Source organism: Lynx canadensis, chromosome B2 (genome assembly GCF_007474595.2).
Source record: "Lynx canadensis isolate LIC74 chromosome B2, mLynCan4.pri.v2, whole genome shotgun sequence".
Classification (NCBI taxonomy): domain Eukaryota; kingdom Metazoa; phylum Chordata; class Mammalia; order Carnivora; family Felidae; genus Lynx; species Lynx canadensis.
The window spans coordinates 45,162,412-45,183,896 of NC_044307.1; the positions used below are offsets into that span (position 1 = coordinate 45,162,412).

General features: G+C 43.9%; 1 long non-coding RNA gene across 2 annotated transcripts in view; it reads right to left on the reverse strand.

The window, feature by feature from the left end:
• LOC116738074 overlaps positions 1-17,322 on the reverse strand; it is a 56,416-nt gene extending 39,094 nt beyond the window's left edge. For both annotated transcript variants that reach the window (XR_004343637.1, XR_004343636.1), the window contains exon 1: positions 17,197-17,322. This is a non-coding gene — a long non-coding RNA (uncharacterized LOC116738074). The remainder of the gene's footprint in view (positions 1-17,196) is intronic.
• Between the last annotated feature and the right edge of the window lie 4,163 nt (positions 17,323-21,485).

Below are 21,485 nucleotides of genomic sequence, written 5' to 3' on the forward strand. Positions count from 1 at the left end.
AGTTATTTTTCAGCAAGTATTCATGAAGCATTGACGAGGTTCTGGGATGCGGCTAAGAGCAAAACAGACCAAATCCTTGTTCTTGTGGACCTTTTACCTTTAGATAGGCAAATCGATAATCAGAAATAAACACATGGACACGGGATATAATGCCAGATAGTAATAAGCTCTATGAAAAAATGAATAAAGCAGGAGAGGAAAGAGGGAGGGTTGGCCATTTTAGTTAGAGGAGCCAGAGGCAATACACCAACCTCAGAAAGTTATTGTGGAAAAGCTAAAAGGGAATATATTTCACCGGCAAACACGAAGCAGACGTACCATAGCACTGAATGTTTAAATGGCTAAACTGACTACTTCTCATAAGATAAGAGTAGGGTTTTCAGGCTACGTCCACGACTGAGAAACAAGCTAGCCTGACTATTGCTGCCATGTCACTTTACCTGGCTCCTTTCCACACGGTCTCCTTAGGTTTGGGGGTGTTTTGTTTTGCTTTGCTTTGCTTGTTTTTCCCTCATTCCTGCGGAGGGAACTTGACCTCTGGTAGCAGGAAGTGAACGCATGTAAAAACTTCCTCGGAGCAGTGGTATTTGATACCACTGATGATGTATCCCTGGTTCGTCTCTGTCCCCAGCTTTCAGGGGCTCAGCACAGGGCTCAAGGTTTGGAGCGTGACGCCTGTTTGTTTTGGAGCGATCCATCCACCAGGTGGTAGAACCTTCCCGTTCAGGAAATGAGCCCTGAAGCAATCAGGCCAGTGGACTCCATCTGCCCAGAGCATAACAAAGGGCTCCACTGTGCAGCCATATCCTGGCCCAGAAAATGTCTACAGGTAGCAATACCCAGACCATGCCCTAGCCTGACTCTTGGGCTCAAGGTTCTGACTTACAATCTCTGCGAATTCATGGAGGTTAGGGCTTTAAGGCGGTTTTAAAAGGGAAGGCATCTGAGAGGTGACACTTCCCCGTCAAAAGCCAAACTCTCTGTTTTGTTCAAGTGTGACTCAGTATGTACATTTCTGAGGAGTTTCTGCCTCCATGTTAGGGCAAAGCTTTACTGGAGGCTGTAGGATATTTAACAAAACAGCTTACGATCATGATCTGTTGTCATAGGTACATTACGGAGATTAATAAGTAGAAAAAAACATTTTAAATGTTTCTGGCTGTCCAGTCCACAGGCACTTTCCAGTGGAACGTGAATCTGTTGTTGTTCCACATGGTCCTCACCTCAAACACCGTGTAGAATGAACTTACCCTAGAAAACCCACGCTGACCAGCTTCCAGATCCCTAACGATCCTCGCATCCTGCTATCCACGCTCTTATGTAGCCCCCCTCCTCGCTGAATCAGTAGTGATTTGTGTGGTCAATGGAGTAGAGCAGAAAATGACAATATGTCAGTTTCAGAGGCTAGTCAGAAAGAACACGGCAGCTCCTACCTTGGCCTCTTAGATTTACTCCCTCTGGGTGTAAGTAGCCACCATGCCATAAGAATTCTCAAGCAGCTCTCCAGAGAGGCCTCACACGAAGAACACCGACAACATCTCACCTATAGGCAGCATGTCAATGAGCAGCCTAGGAAGTGATCCGCGGCCCCCAGTCAAGCCCTCCAATGACTGCACCCTCAGCAATGTCTAACTACAACCTAACGAGAGACCCTGAGCCACCACCCAGAGAAGTCACTCCCATGTTCCTGACCCACACTGTGAGAGGTAATAAATTATTATGGTTTGAAGCCACCAGGCTTGGGGTAATTTGTTACGCAGAGGGTGATAACTAATACAAAACCAATTCTGAATTACTAGGATTGAATGGAAGAAACCACAGTCTGTTACACACACTCAATACTAGATTCCAATCAATGCTATACTATTTTGCCCAACACCACAGCAGCGATTTTTAGAGAACTATTACCTGAAATTGGCATTGGATTTTCAGTACTAGTTAAGGGCCAATCTTTGCCTTTAAGACACTCATGGGCATTCTAAAGGAATAAACCATTTTTTTTTAGTTTATTTTTATTTATTTTGAGAGAGAGATAGAGAGCAAGTGGGGAAGGGGCAGAGAAGCAGGCTCCCTGCTGTCAGCACAGAGCCTGATGTGGGGCTTGGACCCATGAACTGTGAGATCATGACCTGAGCTGAAGTCAAGAGTCAGACACTTAACCGGCTGAGCCACCCAGGCGCCATCAAGGAATAAACTTTTTAAGCATTGCCTCTGAATATGATCTCCCAGATGTGCTGGGTTTCACATTGTCTTTACATTCTGTAGATGATACATTGGATTTCCTATAGTTATTGGTCAAAGACTACCAGAGAGGTGGACATCAGCTCACTTCCGGCACTTCTGGCTTGGTATGCATGTAGCCAGAGCGGATCCCTCCCTCTAAAGAAGGCCAGCAGGCCAGTGGATGCAGGTGCTGGTGGTTACAAATTGAACCAGTGAACTCAGAAATGGTATAAGGTGGGAGAACATGGGTGGGGGACACCAACCATCTGCCTCAGTTACCAAGTCAAGGCCTCAGCCACAGAAGAAGGCACAGATCTGAGACCAAGGAGCACAATCAAAGCCCAGCTATCCACATGGGCGTTCAAGTCAGGGCCGGACTAGTCGCAGAGGCATCCTAGAACCTGATTGGTAAGTCTGACCTTCCTAAAATCACTCTTGCCGGGAGCAAAAGGAGGAGGCTTAGAGACTGGGAGTCCCTCCCATGCCCCTCCACCCTAACCACAGGCACAAGATCACCCTGTTGGGACTGTGCTACCACATCCTTTCCTTGCTGCACGCTCTCACCTGAAGCAGCTCGTCTGCTGTGGGCCATCCTATTGAAGGGACAAGTTAGTCCTTCAGAAATAAATTCACCAAGGAATTTAAAGAACCAAAGGACAGCACTCTCCTCTTCAGAAATCAATGAGTTAAAGTAGGGCTTGGCACACAGTTGGTGCTCACAAATTTAAGCTGGTTTCTCCCCAGCCCCTGTCACCACTGCCTTGGGACGGCCAGGCAGGAATGGAGTCATGATGTTAATCCAAATCTGCACGCCGAACTTTCTTGTTTCCTCAACAAAGAAAACCCCGACATTGGCACTGAGTCCTTCAATGCGTAGTGGTACTGCTTTTTTCACTGGGAATCTGCTTTGCTGGTGGCTTACTTCCCAGGCCTCATTACCAGTCCAATAGGATAGGAGCATGTGGGAAGAGCCAGCACGGGGAACAACCAGCACCTGGGCTTGGACTTGAGGAACCTCCTGATTTCCTCATGACTACCCAGTAGAGTGGTGTCATGGTATTTCACACTCGGGTCACACAAAAAAGAATTTTTTCCTCCAAACTCCCAGCCTATGTTTTAATGTACCTCAAGGAAGGGACTTAGGGAGCAGAAGCAGAAAAGGTTTTGAGGGTCCTTTTTCTCTCTTGCATTTGCTTCTCTAACTTCAACCTCCAGAGGGCACTGATCTTCAAAAGACTAAACCCAAACACCAAGGTTTGGGCACGGCTGAATGCCAGCTGTTTGGCTGAACAGGGTGGGGAGATCCTCAGCAGTTGCTAATTCCTCTGTGATAATATGATACTTGTGAAATTGAACCAGAGACTTCATTAGCACTTATAAATGGGATTTCTTCCCCCTGCTAATATAAGGAGTCCCAAAGCCAGGGGTTTGGCTACTCTTCAGGTCCTCCTCTTACAGAGGTTCCCTCACCTCCTATTAGCTCCATGCATCTTGTAGGCTTCCTCTGGAATACTCAACATTCTTGGTCATGCTGACTACCTGGGTAACATCGGACACTGAAGAAACCTGGTTGCCCAAGGAGCCGGTCCAGAGACTTTCAGGGCCACCAGGAGGCAGCGGTGATGCTTCACAACTGTGTGTTAGCAAACAAGGATGGAGTTTTTTGAGGTTAATAGACGTGGTTCAGATCTTACCTCTGCCTCTCGCTAGTTACACGACTTTGGATAAGCCGTACTTGTAAATAGAAACGATAATGAATCGCATAATAGCTTGGCATAGAATAAACTCATTTGGACATATAAAACACTAGCGCTGTTCCTGGCACAAAATAATGGGCTTTGTAAGAATTACTTCCTTCCTCAACATCTCTCTCGCTACCTTTAATAATACCACACAGGACGGTTGGATTCCTGCAAGGTTTTCTACAGAAGCCTCAGTCACTTACTTGAACCAAATCTTTGCCTCCTTAAAAAGAAACGTTTTTTTCATTGGTCTGGCACCCCCCCCCCCCCCCCAGAAAATAAGGAAGGGTGAAGACCAATGTGAGAGTCAGAAAGCCAGCTAATCTAGGGACCCTGGCTGTCTTTATCTTTGTACCCTGACTCTTGTGGAGCTGGAAGGGAGTGGGCAGAGTCTCCCGAGACACAGCAATCTTGGGGAATGAGACTGGAAAACTTCCTTAGCAGAAAATTCTCCTACAACGTGAGGCAACCATGCTTCCCCATCCCTTCCTCCAGTGTCTTACATGTTTCAAAGGTGATACCTGAGCCAAGTTCTACAATGAGTAGAGAAAATGCAGAAACAATCTTGGGTAAATGCACCTCCCTTGTGTCCCGGATATTACCCAACAACTCATTGGGCTGCAGCCATGGAAAGGGCCCAGTTTAAATCCCGAGATGGCTGAAATCCTTGTCCTCAATGATCTTTGTCTACCAAGGGAGACAAGTAATAAACAAGCATGACAACATCGTGTATAAGCTCTGTGTTTGGAGGCAAGTACCACATGCCTAGGACTGACCTTGCGGATGAAGATCTGGGCTGTACTGAGGACGAGCCACATCCTTCATCACTTGCCATCCCGTCTTTGGCCGCCCAGAATAACTTGCCTGGGCTGAACCTTCTTGAGTTCTCTGTCCACTGTGCTATCCTGTGACTTCTGTGCCTCAGCCTATTTGTCTTAAATAAGGACCAGAGACTAGACCTTGAGTACTGCAGGAACAGATCTAACCAAGGCCTAAACGGGGGGGGAAATGTGAAGAAAATTGGACTTTTAAATGTTTTTTAAATGTGTTTTTAGAATTTGTTGTGAGGCTCCTCGATTACAAAGCTGAAACTATCTTGAAAACAAACAAGCAAGCAAGCAAACAAACCGGAATTTACCAACCATCCTGCTTTTTTCCTGGGGCTGTTCCGGTTTTCACACTGAAAGTCCATGGCCTAGGAAAACCCCTCAGTTGGGACACACTGGGATGGTTGGTCAAGCTAGTTGTGTTCTGAACACAGAAGTACCAGCAGAGCACAGAGATAAGGGTACCAACCCAGTGCTTCAGCCTGGAACCATGAATGCATAAGCTAGTAAATGGCCAATCCACAAGGCCCACGTTGCTTCCTGAGTATGAATGTGGAGATATATAATATTTATCAAACACAAAAATTGGTTAAGTACTGAATGAATATGAGACTGTATTTAAAAAATACAAGAAATTGTGGTTTCTTGTTCTTGACAAAAGGTCTAGAGAATAACCTCACTGAGGGAGACTGTGCCTTGCGTTTTCTTGGAGAGGCTTCACAAAATCACATAAGGGTTAACAGCATGGGCGTTGATATAAGACAAATCTGACCCTGAAGCTTGGCTTTAGGCTTATAGACTGTGTGACCCAAGGTAAAGTTTTTAACCTCTCTGTGCATTAATTTCCTTTTCAGGAAAATGACAATTTCTACTCAAAGTCTTATTTTATAAATTAAAATGATCACAATATATGAAACATAATGATTACTCAATAAATATTACCTGCTATCAAAAGAAAAACAAGAAGAAGAACAAATACCTACCGTTTTGTTATCTCTGGGGTACCAAGAAAAGTTAGCAAGAGGCTAAGAGTTAGATGGCTCATGAAAACAGTTTTGCCATGAAGTATTAGGAATATGGCTTTAGATTAATTTGGGTACTATATTTGCATATATTCCTATTTTCATAGATTGAGCCTTGAGCTGAACATCTTTATTTGCCTGTCCAATTTCACCGTCCATCTTTTTCTCCATCCGTCCTTGTGCCCTGGAGGCTGGCCTCTGTGGTTGACGTCAGTGGACTTCTGGCCCTTGGATTGGGCTCAAGCCAGCTGACTGCTTCCCAGAACTGAAGGTCACAGCTCCTGTCCAGAGCCCTCTCTACCCAGCCCTCTCTGACTCCAGGTCCCTGCCTCCCTGCTCCTGTCACTCCTTCAGGCTTGGAGATGTTGATGGTTACTTCCTTGACCAGCCTCGGAGCTCTGCACCATCCTCTGGGGTTTCCCAATAGCCTGACCACACGTTCATAAATCATCCCATTGTAAACTCTCAATTTATCCAACTGAATGTGTTTTTTGTTTCCTGCTAGAAGGCTGACAGACACAAATATCAGGAGAACATCTAGCTCAGTGATTTCCAAACACAAGTTTGGGCAGAGTTCTGGACTGGCCACATCAGAATCACGTATGGAGCTTTTGAGAAAACAGATTCCTGGACCTCGTACCTGGAACACTAATTCAGAGGAGCCTTGGGTGAGGCCTCCCACTGTACTCCTGCTACAGAGCCAGATCTGGGGAGAGTTCACCGCCGAGGCCTCCAGTGCAGCTGGACTGTTTTTTCATCAATGTTTTTTGTTCTTGCTTCACATTTCATTCTCTTTGATTTCATTTTGGTTAGAAACCAGAAAATACAGCACATACAGAAACTATATATAGCCTCTAGAAAGGTGATGTCCATTAGGGTGGAAATTTTGGTCTATTTCTTTCAGGCCTAGAACACTGCCTGGCACGTCGTTGGCCCTCGGTGAGGATGTGTTACGTGAATGTTGGGTGAATCATTTACTGAGAACGTTTGCAGAGCTTTGCAGGGCTGAGATGAGTTCAAGTTGGTGACCTCAAGGAGGATGTGACCTAAGCTCCACATTTGATAAAGATCCAAGTAAACAAGTGATCTTGATAGAGAAAGGTGAATTCATCATCGGAGTTAAGTCACTTGGTGCATATAGGTATAATTTCACACTAGTGGCTTTCCTGGAATTTTTCCCCATCCGTCCTTGGAAGCTTGATGTGCAGTCCGCTAGACGGGGTGGCTTATGCTAAAAGCCAGGAAGTTACTGGCCATATGGGGAGGTACTTTTGAGGTGAAACTTTTTTTTACTTTCCCCTGCTCTACACTATTACAACCTCCAGAGGACTCGTGGTAACATTTTAAACCCAGAGGTTGCTGTACATTTTCAATTCGAGTGTTCAAAATAAATTTCTGAGCAGAATAAAAGCCCAGAGTCAGGCGCGTCCTTCCTACACCCTACCTAGTTCTACCCAGTCCTCTACCTATTCCCAATTGCCCAGGGGGACTTGTCCCTCCTTTTTTTTCCCCACCACTGTCCCTTTCTTTTTGCATTGCTAACAACAACAACAACAACAACAAATCTCTTGGCTTATCTTTTTCTAACAATACACATCAGCAAAACTGCTAACTAATTGACCACTTTTCATGCCAAGACTAAATTGGCTTGAATAAACTTGGTTAGAGAGCGTTCTAAACCTTTCCTTTTTAAAAAAAAAATTTAACATGTATTTATTTTTGAGAGACACAGAGTATGAGTGGGGGAGGGGCAGAGAGAGAGGGAGACACAGAATCCGAAGCAGGCTCCAGGCTCTGAGCTATCAGCAGAGAGCCTGATGCGGGGCTCGAACTCACGGACCGCAAGATCATCAACTGAGCTGAAGTCAGAGGCTCAACTGACTGAGCCCCCCAGGCGTCCCAGTTGGAGAGCATTCTAGAGTAAGAAACACACTTCTCCAACTCTTTAAATGGATGATATGGCTCATACCCTTTGTGAACAGCATCTTTTCTAAATGACCATGGTCATTATGGTGAAAATCAATTATTGATTTTAAGGTGTTTAAAACCCACTGAATGCCTAGCAGCCAAGAAATGTATAGCACTACTTGGTCTTTTTATAACTGGCCCCAGCCCAATGCATTTGGTCAGTCTGTTGTTTGCTCTTTACAGCTTTTCTGTCCCCTCCTTTGCTGATTCTGGCTGGCTCTTGTCAGAATGCTTGTTCCTATGAAATTGTCCCCATAAAGAGCTCTCTGGGCAGGTGAGGGGTCACTTGGGGCTTTTATGCACGTGTGTATTTCTGCTCGGAATTATGCAGGAGCTGATCTGAGAGGAATCTTCACAATTTGAGAGTTGTTATGAAATGAGAAAGTTCTAGGAATTAGCAATAAACCGACAATTCATCAGATGTCTAAAAATATTTTTTAAAGATTCGAAGCAAAGATTAAGAAATTTGTGCCATTTAACTTAGAAAATAAGTCTGATGAATGATTAGATCTTGCTTCTCAAACATTTGTTACATTTCGGAGCGTATGCAACCTAATTAGAGAAAAGGAGACAGAATGGAGAAAGAAAGAAAATGACTATGAAGGTTACTTGAAACGTCCTTCCAAAGGGAGTTACAGAATCAGCTGGCCTTGTAATCCCTACACCTAACATGGCTTCCTAAATTTACCTGGAACCCCGGACTGAGGAACAAGGTGGGGGTGGACAGGGGGCGGCGGGGGGGGGGGTGGTGGTGGTGGATGCTATGCGTTCTCCAATTTCCTTCTATAACTTCAGAATTCGGAAAGTTCATTTCCCTATGGTCCTCCTGCAATTTTATACCTGTTTAAGGTATCTTGTCCATGGATTCAAAACTATGCCTAATCTCTTCAATAGCTTGGTTTTTGTTGGAATATTGCGCAGATAAGATGATAAGATAAGATAAGATAAGATAAAAGATTTCTTACTTCACCTAAAAAATAAAAATAAAAACAAATAGAGAGGAGTGCCTGGGTGGCTCCGTCGGTTGAGTGTCCAACTTCAGTTCAGGTCATGATCTTGCAATTAGTGGGTTCAAGCCCTGAGTCAGGCACTGTGCTGACAGCTCAGAGCCTGGAGCCTGCTTCGGATTCTGTGTCTCCCTCTCTGTCCCTCCCCTGCTCTCCCTCTGTCTCTCTCTCTCTCTCTCTCTCTCAAAAATGAACATTAAAATTTTTTAAAAATAGGAGAAATGGAATTCAGGATTTTTAAAATATAGTATTGTTTCTGCTCTTTGGAAGTATCTGTGCCCCAAAGCATCCTAACTCAGCCCAACACCAGTCTCTAGCATTAGATACTACTCTGCATTATATGTTGGGGAAATTGGAAGTATTAGGAAGGAAACCATGTGGAAAAACAGAGGTTAGCAGATACCCAGTATCTTCCTTCAGATACCAGAGGCATGTATTTACCCTCTATGAAACGTGGGTCTAGTATTCTCTGGTCTCGTGTTTGTATCTCAAGAACCAAAATTCAAGCAGTGGAACATGGAATGACTGTCCCGTGGTTGCCTGGAATTAGTCAGGCGAGGTATTTACTGTTCAAGAAAAAGTGTCCTCCCATAAGTACCAGCAGGCTTCATCTGCCCTGGAAGGCCCTCCCTGAACTTAGTCACAACTCCACCCCATTCTAGGGAGGAAGTCATCAAACAAATGATTCAAAACATTTTCATTCGAAAATAATAATAAAGCTGACAATGCCTTCCTTTCATAGCACAGCAGAAAAACCCCCATGACCAGGGAAACAGCCTGCCTGTTACCTGCATGACTTGGCAACTGGGGCCCGCTGCCACGGGAGAAGTTTGTCTGTGGTACCACAGTGGCTGAGAAAGGGCAAATATATTCTTAGAGCAACTGTGTGGTTGAATCGCCGAGAAGTCAATCGAGTCCCAACTGCTCGCATTTAGCAATTTTTGTTAAAATTATAGTTCTCTGAGGATTCTCAGAGAATTCTAGTTCTCTGAGGAAAACATCAGGTGACAGAGGACAACAGGAAAGGAACCGGTGTTGGGGCCAAAGAAGGCAAAACAGCAAGGAAGAGAATCAAGTCACCTGTCCGTCCTCACAAACCACCGGTTTCAGACTGACCTGCCCGCTTCAGGTATATCCTCAGTCCGCGCTCCAGTTACGACACACATTCAAGGAATTTTGGAGCTTTAAAGAACTTCAGAGAGAATATAGTCTGCCTCTCTCATTTCAGAGATGAAGAATAGACACAGGGTCTGTTTCTTCTCGCGTCTGCAAAGTGATTTGCTGAGTGTCCCGGAAGCTGACCGGGATTAGAACTGGGGTCTCCTAACTGCTCATCCAGTACTCTTTCCATGTGTCATTCGAGGAGCTTTCCCGGCCTAATGGCCCAAATTGCGGGACACAGGCTTTAGCCTAGATCTGCCTGTGGAAAGGAAGGGAGCAGTGGTAAGCCAACTTTTATAGGGAACTCCCAAGGAAGTCATTCTGTACTCAGGCGGGTCCCCAATACCCCCAGAGGCCTTATTTTTCTCTTCTTAGTGGCCCAGCAGAATATTGAAATGCATGTTAAGGTAAACTAAATGGCCATGCTTTTGATGGCAGCTCAAATTTCCAGTCTTTCAAGGACAACATACCCGCCGGCCCAGGGATACTGGTTTCCAACACTTTCACACAGCCCGTGGTGGCCTTTGAGAGACTCAGCGCCTTAGTGGTCACAGCCTTCCTAGCTGGCCCAGAAGCAGCCAAGACACCATTTCTCTTTGGCCTCCAGAACTAGAGGCTGTGCACTGGCGGGACAGGAGAGGATTAATGTACCAGGAGAGTGAAATGGAGGAGCTCCCTGTTGTCCTTTTTGCGATCGTTGCTGCTGCCTCTGGACCAGGAACGGCTCGGAGTCTCGATTCTCTGCTTCCCCGTGGTGGGCGTTTTCTCCAGGTCTCCAGCCCCAACTCACCTCAAGCTGTAGGCTTGTGTCTCTCGGGGTCTGCAGGGGTCTCCACGGGACGTCCTCTATCACCTCATTCTCAGCAAACCTGAAACTGAACTCACTCTTCCCCCCTGACAGATGGACATCCCCATTTCTGTTTGAAAAACACCCAGCATCCTCCCAGTTCCACCTCTGTGTTACTTTCTAAGCCCCTCCCCCTTTCCCGTTCCCGCCTGGCGTATCCTCCGGTCGCCGTGTCTCTTCCGGGCTCCTTGTCTATGTGTAAAGTCTTATCTTCGGCCTGTAGCACCAGAACAAATCACTATGCTGCAAGCTCCACGCTGCGTGCCCAGTGCATAGGAAACAATACATTTCTGTCTGTTTAGGTCACTCAATGTGCAGTATTTTGTTAGGGCAGCCTTAGCGAACTAGGACACTGCCTGCCTTTCCCTTCGCAGTTCCAGGGTTTACTCTGGCATTTCAGTCCTCCGGGCTGATTTTTTTTTGCACGCCATCCCCAGGCTGATTGTTTGGCACCCCACTCCCTTTGTCTGATCTGGTGAACTGCTAATCCTTCCAGATTCAGCTTAAGTGTTCCTTCTTCTGGGATCCGTTTAGGAGACATCCATCCCCTCCCAAGCCAAAATTGATCTCTTCCTCCTCGGTCATGACTCACCAGGGACTCTTGGCTATAGAGAACAAACTAGTGATTGCCAGAGGGGAGGTGGGGGCGGGGGGAGGCGATGAGTGAAATAGGTGGTGGGGGTTAAGAGCACACTTATCATGATGAGCACTAAGTAATGTATAAAATTGTTGATCGCTGTATTATATACCTGGAACTACTCTAATACTGTATGATAACTATACTGGAATTGAAATAAAAAGCATAATAAAAAAATACTGTTGCTCTGACCCTACTCCTGAAGATTCTGGTCAAATGGTCTGGGTGGGGTTCTGGCATCAGTGTTTATCGAAAGCCCCCCAGGTGATTGTAAGTGCTGCTGGGACAATACACACTGTATTAACATTTATTTATTTTTGAAAGACTGAGAGAGACAGAGAGCAAGTGGGAGAGGGGCAGAGAGAGAGGGAGACACAGAATCCGAAACAGGCTCCAGGCTCTGAGCTGTCAGCATAGAGCCCGATGTGGGGCCCGAACCCACGAACCATGAGATCATGACCCGAGCCGAAGTCAGACGCTTGACCGAAGGAGCCACCCAGGCGCCCCAATACACGCTGTATTAGACAGTGCCCCTGAGGGATAGGGTTTCCACCTTATTCTTTGATCTGCTGCTACCCTGAATAGTGTCAAGTAAGCACTTCCTAAATATTCCTTGCCCTGGATGAAGGACCCCAGACCTTTTGTCTATTCTCTCTTTCTCTCCTCATTTCTCTTCATTTAATATTTTCACCACTGCTAAAAAAATAAAAATAAAATAAAATAAAAAAAACATACATGAAACAAACCCTCTATAAAATGGCAATTTGAGATTTAGAGAAATCAGACTGTCTGAAACCAGCACAGGCAGGGGGACATTGAAATATGATAATAGTATTTTAAAGGAAGGTAAAGCAAAAATGCAGAAGCCCGTGTTCAATATCCGTTTCCCCACCTTCTCATGTTTAAAGTAATCTCTTTGCTCTGTGGGAGCACAGAACGTGGGAAACCAAACTGCCTCATCAACCCCGCACTCTTACACCCACGCCTTTCCCTCCAGGGATTTCAGAGAGGAAATAGATGCTATATTTATGCTTTTCTAATGCCCTTAACCAATCATCCCTCAGTGACAGTGAAATATGGGAAGATTTGGGACCTCTGGTTTTCCTTCTAGCACCCCCATTTAGCTCCTTTCAAATACCGGGTGCCCTCACAAGTCTTTCTCCCTTTCTTCTCCCTCTAAAACTCTAAAACGATGGGGTGTCTGGATGGCTCAGTCAGTTAAGAGAGTTAAGTCAGTTAAGAGTCAACACCTGACTCTTGATCTCGGCTCATGTCATGACCTCACGGTTTGTGAGATCAGGTCGTGATCTCGGGGTTCCTGAGATTAAGCCCTGCATCGGGCTCTGTGCTGAAAGCTTGGATCCTGCTTGGGACTCTCTCTCTACCTCTCTCTCTGCCTCTCCCCAGCTCACGTGCTCACTTGCTCACTCTCTCTCAAAATAAATAAATAAACTTAAAAAAAAACAGTCTAAGATGAAATGACTGATAAAGAGCTATTTACTTTCATTTTTTTCTGGAGACAAAATTAATGATCCTCACACAAGTTTAAAAAATACAAAAAATATTAAAAATTAAAAATAAAAAGGATTGGTAATCCTACCATGAAGAAGTAAAAACTGTTAAGATTTTGGTATGTTTTGTCATATATTACATATCTATACAAGGAAAATTTGTCCATAAATATATACAATGCATGTGAGTAAATGAGTGAGAGAGGGAGAGAGAGAGGAGGGAGGGGACAGAAGGAGGGCAGGGGAAGGAGGAAGGAAAAAAGGGAAAGGGAGAAAAGGAAGAGAATACATACTGACTGTCTCATGGTGAGGAGACCTGTGTTCACACTGTACTAATTTGCTTCTTTATATACTCAAATAAAGACTCAACCTTACAATGCATTAGGTTGACGATGTTCCTGAAGATTCCAAAGAGGAGATGGAAGAGGGTTCTCATCTTGCTGGCCCACAGCTGTCACCATCTTTTTTTTTTTATTTTAAGTTTATTTATTTTGAGAGAGAAAGTGCTCATGGGAGGGACACAGAGAGAGAGAGGAGAGAGAGAATCCCAGGCAGGATCCGTGATGTCAGCACAGAGCCCGACTAAGGGCCTGAACTCATGAACTGTGAGATCACGACCTGAGCCAAAACCAAGAGTGGGATGTTTAACTGACTGAGCCACCCAGGCACCCCAGCTCTCACCATCTTTATCGCCAGTGTGTCTCCTCTTTTCAGCCTCCCACTCGACATGCTGCCCAACTTCACATCCCTTCCCATCCCTTCTAGGGCTTACCTTACAATCTGAGACTTTGGGCCTGTTAGGACAGAGTCTGTACAAGGACGGAACAGGTTGTGTAGAATCAGAGTGGGAATCAACGTCCCCCAACAGCACCCCACCCTACACACCCATAACCATAGAAACGCCCCTTAGGAGCCTTCTGTAAGGATCAAAAGGGGTTGAGTTATCCTAGCGCTAACTGAAAAACATTGCAAAAGAGTCAGACAGCAAAAAGAAGTTTTGCAAATCGTATAGCTTTCCACGAGGGATTCGTTCTTGAAAAATAATGTAGTATGGTAGTGAAATGCCTTGTCTCCGGAGGAGGCAGACAGGCATGGGATTGAGTTCTACTAGCTGAGTGACGAGGACCAAGTTACTCTACATCTTGAAACCTCAGCTTATCATCTGAAAAATAAGAACAATAGCCTCCTCATAGCATTGCTATGAGAAGTAAATTAGATACTGTATGAAAAATATTTAGCACAATGCCCAACACATGAGCAGTGCTCAAGAAATGCTAGCTGTTATGAAGACGGTCCTCTGGCTGACTCATGCCCTAGGAGTGTTGTTATTGTGATTTCCTGAGAAGTTTTTTTAAGCATTATTACTAATGGCCCTGGAAATTTTTAGGCTTTTGATACATGGTAGCTACAAAGATCTAGTTTGTGGATTACTTTGGCTAATGGAGCATCTTTGAAACTTGCTTGATTGAATCCATGAGAAGGAATACATATTATAAAGAAACCCATCACATACACTTGTGCATGTGTGTGTTTGTTTATAAATGAAAAATAAGTCCATGACATGCACAACCTTCTGACACGTAGTGCACTTTGATATTTTCTACTGTAGTTTGTAAATGGTGGACATAATCAACTTAATTAATTTTTGCAACCCACTAAAAACTTGAGACCTACAGTTTGAAATCCATATACCATGGGCCATCAAATGGAATGTCCTAAGGAATGGGTGTCTCTTATCTCCAACACAACCATCCCTTATAATTTTGAGACCTATAACACCTTCTATTATTATTTGTTCTATGTTTCTTTGTCTTGCATCCTTAATACATCTTCTGAGGTTAGAATAAAGCTGCATGCTTTCTTGGAATCTTGCACAAATTTTATGATAGTGGTAGAAACAAAAGACCTCAGAAGAATTGTTTTTAGGTGAAATTAAATTTATATTTGCAGAAAAATTAAGAAACAGATTGTTCTTTCACAAGAAAGTCTTAACACAAATTGTAGAAGATAATCAGATGTCAAAATTATCTGTCTAAAAAGGTCTACACCAGGGGCACCGGGGGGCTTGGTCGGTTAAGCGTCCAACTTCAGCTCAGGTCATGATCTCGAGGTTCATGAGTTCGAGCCCCGCGTCGGGCTCTGTGCCAACAGCTTGGAGCCTGGAGCCTGCTTCGGATTCTGTGTCTCCCTCTCTCTCTCTGCCCCACTCCTGCTTGTGCTCTGTCTCTTAAAAATGAATAAATGTTTGGGGCGCCTGGGTGGCGCAGTCAGTTAAGCGTCCGACTTCAGACAGGTCACGATCTCGCAGTCCGTGAGTTCGAGCCCCGCGTCAGGCTCTGGGCTGATGGCTCAGAGCCTGGAGCCTGTTTCCGATTCTGTGTCTCCCTCTCTCTGCCCCTCCCCGTTCATGCTCTGCCTCTCTCTGTCCCAAAAAAATAAAACGTTGAAAAAAAAATTTTTTTTAATGAATAAATGTTAAAAAAATTAAAGTAAAATAAAAATAAAAAGGTCTACACCGGAGTGTAAAAGAAGAGATATTGAGCAAAATACATAACAAAAAACCAGCCAATCCTACTAGTCCTTATCTCCATCTACCGCCACACCATGTTGCTAATGACAATTGTTAAAGGGCTGGATGCCAATGACGTATCATCAAGTAGGTCATGACGTTCTATCCTATCTTGACTCTTGTCTTTCTAACTGTACTCTTTCAAACTTTCTCTGAATTATGATTCCCTCTGTCACTGACAGAACCGCAACTGTATCCACTGGCTTTCCCTAAGTGACTTAATCAGAACTGTCAGACAGTGAAGATCCTAGGAAGAGACTCTGAGACTGAAGCACACTCTAGGTCCAGCACCTGCATTCCAGAGTCACACGTGTCTTTCAGCACCTGCAACCGCCCACGGTCCTGAGCCAGATGAAACCAGCTTGCAGAACTTCTAAATCCAGAGACCTCATTGTTTTTCTATTTCACACATGTCTTCTAATCTTAGTCCTATAACCTATGGACCTTTGCCTCCATTGGAATTCCTAAACAAGCTATACTCGCTCCGCCAGGGTAGAGAAGCTACTTGAGTTTCAAGTAAAGGTTCAAGTTCTTACATTTTTCCTTGGGTCTTTGTGCTTCAACATTATGCCTTAGAGAAATACCACAGGAAAAAAATCTCAAAATATTAGTAGTAGTCTAGTGTTGACATTTTTCTTGCTTGCTTGCTTGCTTGCTTGCTTTTGTTCTTTCTTTCATTGGTTCTTTCTGGTAATTTGCTGAATTTTGTACCCTTTCTTCAATGAATCATGAGGTGAGGGGTATAAAAATGATTACTTAGGAAAAAATTATACTCTCTCTCCCTCTTAAAATGTCCAGGAGCTTGTGTAGGAGAATTCTTCCTAGTTGGTGTGTTCATACTCAGTATCAAAGGCAAGGTCAGAAGAACAGGGCAATTTTATGTAGAATAATTATTAAAGGGAAGATGACCTGGGTTCAGATCTTCTTTCCTTTGTTATTTTGTAGCTAGTGGCTCTAGAAAGACGCCTTGCCCTGCCTAAGCTTCAGATTTTTTTTATCAGGAAAATGAGGCTAATAATAGTATATAACACTCACTCACTGGTCCCAAGCTAGTACACAATAAATATTATTATTATTATTATTATTGCTGCTGTTGCTGTTGCTGTTGTTGTTGTTGTTGCCATAAAAGCTTTCCTCCACCAGAGCCCTTACAGGAAAAAAACTTTTGGTGGTGATAGAAATGCTTATTATCTTGACTGTGGTCATGGTTTCACAAGTGTGCATGTATGTTGAAACCCACAAAACTGTATACATTGAATATGTGCAGTTTTAAAAATATCAATTATATCTCAATAAAGCTGCTAAAAAAAAGTCGGACTGGCATGCATGAAAATATGGAGGAGGCAGCAATAGTATAAGAGACTCCATTAGAAACTAAATGATGCTATTAATAAATGCTTAAAAAGAATTTCTGATTAAACAGTAGAAATGGCAGAAAACAAACAAAGAAAAAAACCAAACAAGCAAATAAAAAACCCACAGAAGCCAGAGCCCATACTCTTGGATAGAAAGAGGACTCCAGCAGCACAAGAGAGGCAAAACTTCATTTCTAGTCCCACCAAGAATTTCCCACCAATGAGTAACTAGTTTTGTGGCTGGAGGCTATGGGAAGGACCTACAAGGTCGATGTGACCAAGCGAATGTTCCATAATGGAGCTTCCAAACTTTCAGATGTTACTAACCTTCTGCTCCAAACAGCCTCCCCAAGGCCAGGGGTCCTAGGAGTTCACGGGCTCTTCCTGACAGTCCCTGAAAAGCACACTGCCAGTGACGGAGTGAGGCTGAGTGAAGGTCCGCACATCAGTTTGAGAGAGATTCCCACAGAATGGTTATCAGAAGCAGATAATCTGAGGCAGGATGAGGAGGACAGGCTGCAGCTTGTGTTTCATAACATTATCCAGATTTCCCCAGACTCCACAACTTTGACCTTAGGTCCTAGAACCACAAGCTGAAAGCACATGAACTGGGAACAAGGGTCACGTGTGTCCCCAGTTCCCAGAGTTTCCTGCCAGGCTTCCTAGTGGCGGGGAACACTGTGCAGGCCCTTAAGCGGGTGTGAAGGCTGGCCCCGAGTTCACCAGGCCTACTGAAAAGATAACTTCCTGGCTGGGGTGCCCAAGATAGACCACCTGTAATGGGGAGAGAGCTTTGGATATTCCTGAGGCCAGCTCTCTACTCTTTTAAATGCTGTGCACTGTAGCTCAGCCTTTAAAGGGAGTTATTGAGTAAATGGTGACCTCTGGCTATTCGCTTAACCCAAAGGATGAGTCTAGGAAAATTTTTCATGATATAGATGTTAGAAACTGATTGTCTAAGCCTTGATTCGAAGAAATGAACCTGCAGAGTCATGTCATAACATTCCCCTGCATTTCTTAGTTTCCAACAGTTTAGCCCTGAGCCCTGGAGACCCAGGAAGCTGAGAACAGCAAAATTAGACACTTGCCTCATGCTGAATTATCATCTCCCACAATTTCCTGTCAACTCTGCAGTTGTTCTCTATGTCACGGCCTCACAAGGCACACAGTCACATCTCTTAGGTCAGGAAGGACTATTCCACTGCCTCTTAGGAACTACACTCACATCATGAGATACACTCACAGCTTTATGATTTTGACTTCCCTTAAACATCTTCCAGACCCTTTGCAGAATGAAGCTTCCATACGTAACAGGCTTGGACATTCTGATGCAGATGCAGAGTCAGAAGGGAAGAGCTGCTTCCCCAATTCTCCCCAGCCTCCCTCCCATGTGCAGAAGCTCTGATTTGCACCTAGCAGGAGCCTTTGATAACACATATACCATTGCCATATATTACAGAAGCCACAGGCTTCTGGTCAATGCCCCTGGGTTGGGCCAGGCCACAGTATGATGGACTAAATCTAGTTGCGTCTCAAGATTTGGAGCTTTATGAGATCTAAGGAATGAGGGAGAAGATGAGTTAATGGTGACTCTGTAGTTTGGAGCCTGGATGACTGAGTCATGGTCGCTGATAGAATAAGCAAGTCAAGAAGTCCAGGAATGCTGAGGGTGTGGGGATGACAAGAGAGCAGACCTGTGGGTTCCTTTGGCATGGAGTCATTTCAGAGGGCATTCCGACCTTTGTTCTGAGTCCAGAAAGGATGAATCTCACTAGACAAATAAAACTATTTTGGAAGACTTGAGGTGGGAGGGATCGCTTTGCTATGAAAGCGATTGTTTGTCACAGGAAGTAGCTAGAATAAGAAGGAGAGGGGCGCCTGGGTGGCTAAGTCCATTAAGCATTCAACTTCCGGCTCAGGTCATGATCTCACGGTTTATGAGTTCCAGCCCTACCTCTGTAGGGTCCTCTGTCCCCCTCTCTGCCCCTCCGCTGCTCATGCTTTCTCTCTTTCTCTCTCTCAAAAATAAACAAACATTTAAAAAACGAAGGAGATATTATGAGATAAAACTTACTTGACACGTATACATATAACAAAATAGCAATCTTCCATTTTCAGTATAATATCCAAGGAAAAGAGAAATTGTGAGGAAGATTATGGGGGAACTACCCCATCCCAAAGTCAACCTAGACTCTCAACTAATCTTAGTAATCAAGAGTAATGCTCATCTCCCAAAAAGCCTTTTATTTATTTATTTATTTATTTATTTATTTATTTATTTTTATGGAAACATGATTGTTTCCAAAACCCTCAACACTCACTCTCCTCTGAATACTTTTTTTTTTTTTTTTTTACAGTGTAATGTTAGTTTCAGGTGTACAATACGGAGATTCAACACTTCCCTACAATACGCAGTGCTCATTAGGACAAGTCTTCTGAATACATTTTAGTTTGTCAATGTGCCTCTGAAAATGTAGCATCTAGAATTTTAGAAAAGTCTCTAAATGCAATATGATATAAAACCAAAACAAAAAAAAAGTTGAGAAACCTATTATCCATCTTGTGCTCACCAGTTTCCCTTTATTTTTTTTAATTTTTTTTTAATGTTTATTTAGTTTTGAGACAGAGACAGAGCATGAGTGGGGGAGGGGCAGAGAGAGAAGGAGACCCAGAATCCGAAGCAGGTTCCAGGCTCTGAGCTGTCAGCACAGAGCCCGACGCGGGGCTCGAACTCACAAGCCGTGAGATCATGACCTGAGCCAAAATCAGACACTCAACCGACTGAGCCACCCAGGCACCCACCAGTTTCCCTTTAATGTAACCTAATGTCACACTGGTGACTGAAGGCAAAAATCTTCCAATGTTAAATTATACAGATTTTAGATGCTTACCAATGCAACTTATTGAGATCACTTTAAATCTGAATTCTGACCTCTTATTAATCATCCTTCCCAACTTTGTGTCATTCCCAGATTAATAATCAGGCCACTTGAGATGTCTCTCAAATGTCTGATAAAAATATTGAATTGAGCGAGAGGGGAACCAAGATCACTGTGGCATATAATATCATTTTCCTCCTTCTCGACTGGTTTCTTCAGGATCATATTATTTTTTTAATGTTTATTTATTTATTTTGAGAGAGAGAGTGGGGGCGGGAGGTCAGAAAGAGAAGGAGAGAGAATCCCAAACAGGCTCTATCTGGTTAGCACAACTCCTGACCTGGGGCTCGATCTCACAAACCGTGAGCCAAAATCAAGAGTCAGACGCTTAACTGACTGAGCCACCCAGGTGCCCCCGGGATCATATTATTAATGTCTGCTTCACTTACTTACAAAATAAGCCATTAACTATAAGTATTTGAAGATTTTATAAGCTATTTTGTACTGCCTGTTTGATCAACTTCGTTGGATAAAGAAATTAAGTGTCTGACTCTTAATTTTGGCTCAGGTCATGATCTCACGCTTTGTGAGATCGAGCCTGTGCTGACAGGATGGAGCCTGCTTGGGATTTTCTCTCCCTCTCTCTCTGACCACCCCCTCCCACTCTCTCTCGCTCTCTCAAAGTAGCTGTTTCATTATAAGGAAAAAAAATACCTGTTATTAAATTGGAATACAAAAACATAAAGTATTCAACTTGAGGCTCCCATTTGAGTTCATAATTTAATGACTTTCTAGCTCTAGATCAAAGATTAAGGCTAAAGAGAGTGGAGAACCCATAAGATGGATATTGACAATGGCTAGAAGAGGTCACCACTCAAACCTCAGCAGTGTGGTGACATCACAATTACTAAATGACATTCATGGGACATTTTATGGTTGTGTAGGCACATGAATCACCCTGGGGCTTGACATAAATAGAGTAATAAAAAGAGGCCATTTAAAATATCATTTCTCTCTTAAAATGATGTTTCCCCATTGAGCTCAAGTCAAGGAATTTGAGTAACTGAGGGACATATTTTAGTGTGATTATAAAGGCGGCAGAGGGAAATTTTTATGGGTATGTTGATATTCACCTAATAAATTTTGTGAGTGAATTAGATTGAGTCTCTTCCCAACTATGGTTTCCTGAAGGATAACCACAGTTTCTCAGAGAAATAACCTCCAGACAAACCCATACCTTTCCCTCCTGTAGTCTCCCTAGGAAAAAAAAAAAAATAGACTTGTTTGCAATCACAAGATTTGAGTTGCTAAGAGTGTGTATTCACTGCCCAGGCATCAGAGGCCCCTTGCCCTGAGAAGGTCAGCAAGAAGGTTGGAAATAGGCACAGACAGAGGGCACAGGGTTGGATGGAGAGTCAGTGACTCTTCTCTTCCCTTCTATGTCGCCCTGGCCCAAATGTGGCAGTAGTGCTTCAGATTCATGCACAGAAACATCACACTAGGGGGACCAAACACCCAAATTTGCCAAGGACTGAGAGGTTGTCCGGGACATGGGATTTTCAGTACTAAAACTGGAGACGTCCCAGGCAAATGGGATGAGTTGGTGGCTATACCTCATACAACTGACAGTAGGATTATAAAAGCTCATCCAAGTCACCAAATCCCTTCTCTTATTTCCCCCTGAAATCCCAACTGGTATGGAAAATAAAAAGAAAGAAAGAAAGAAAGAAAGAAAGA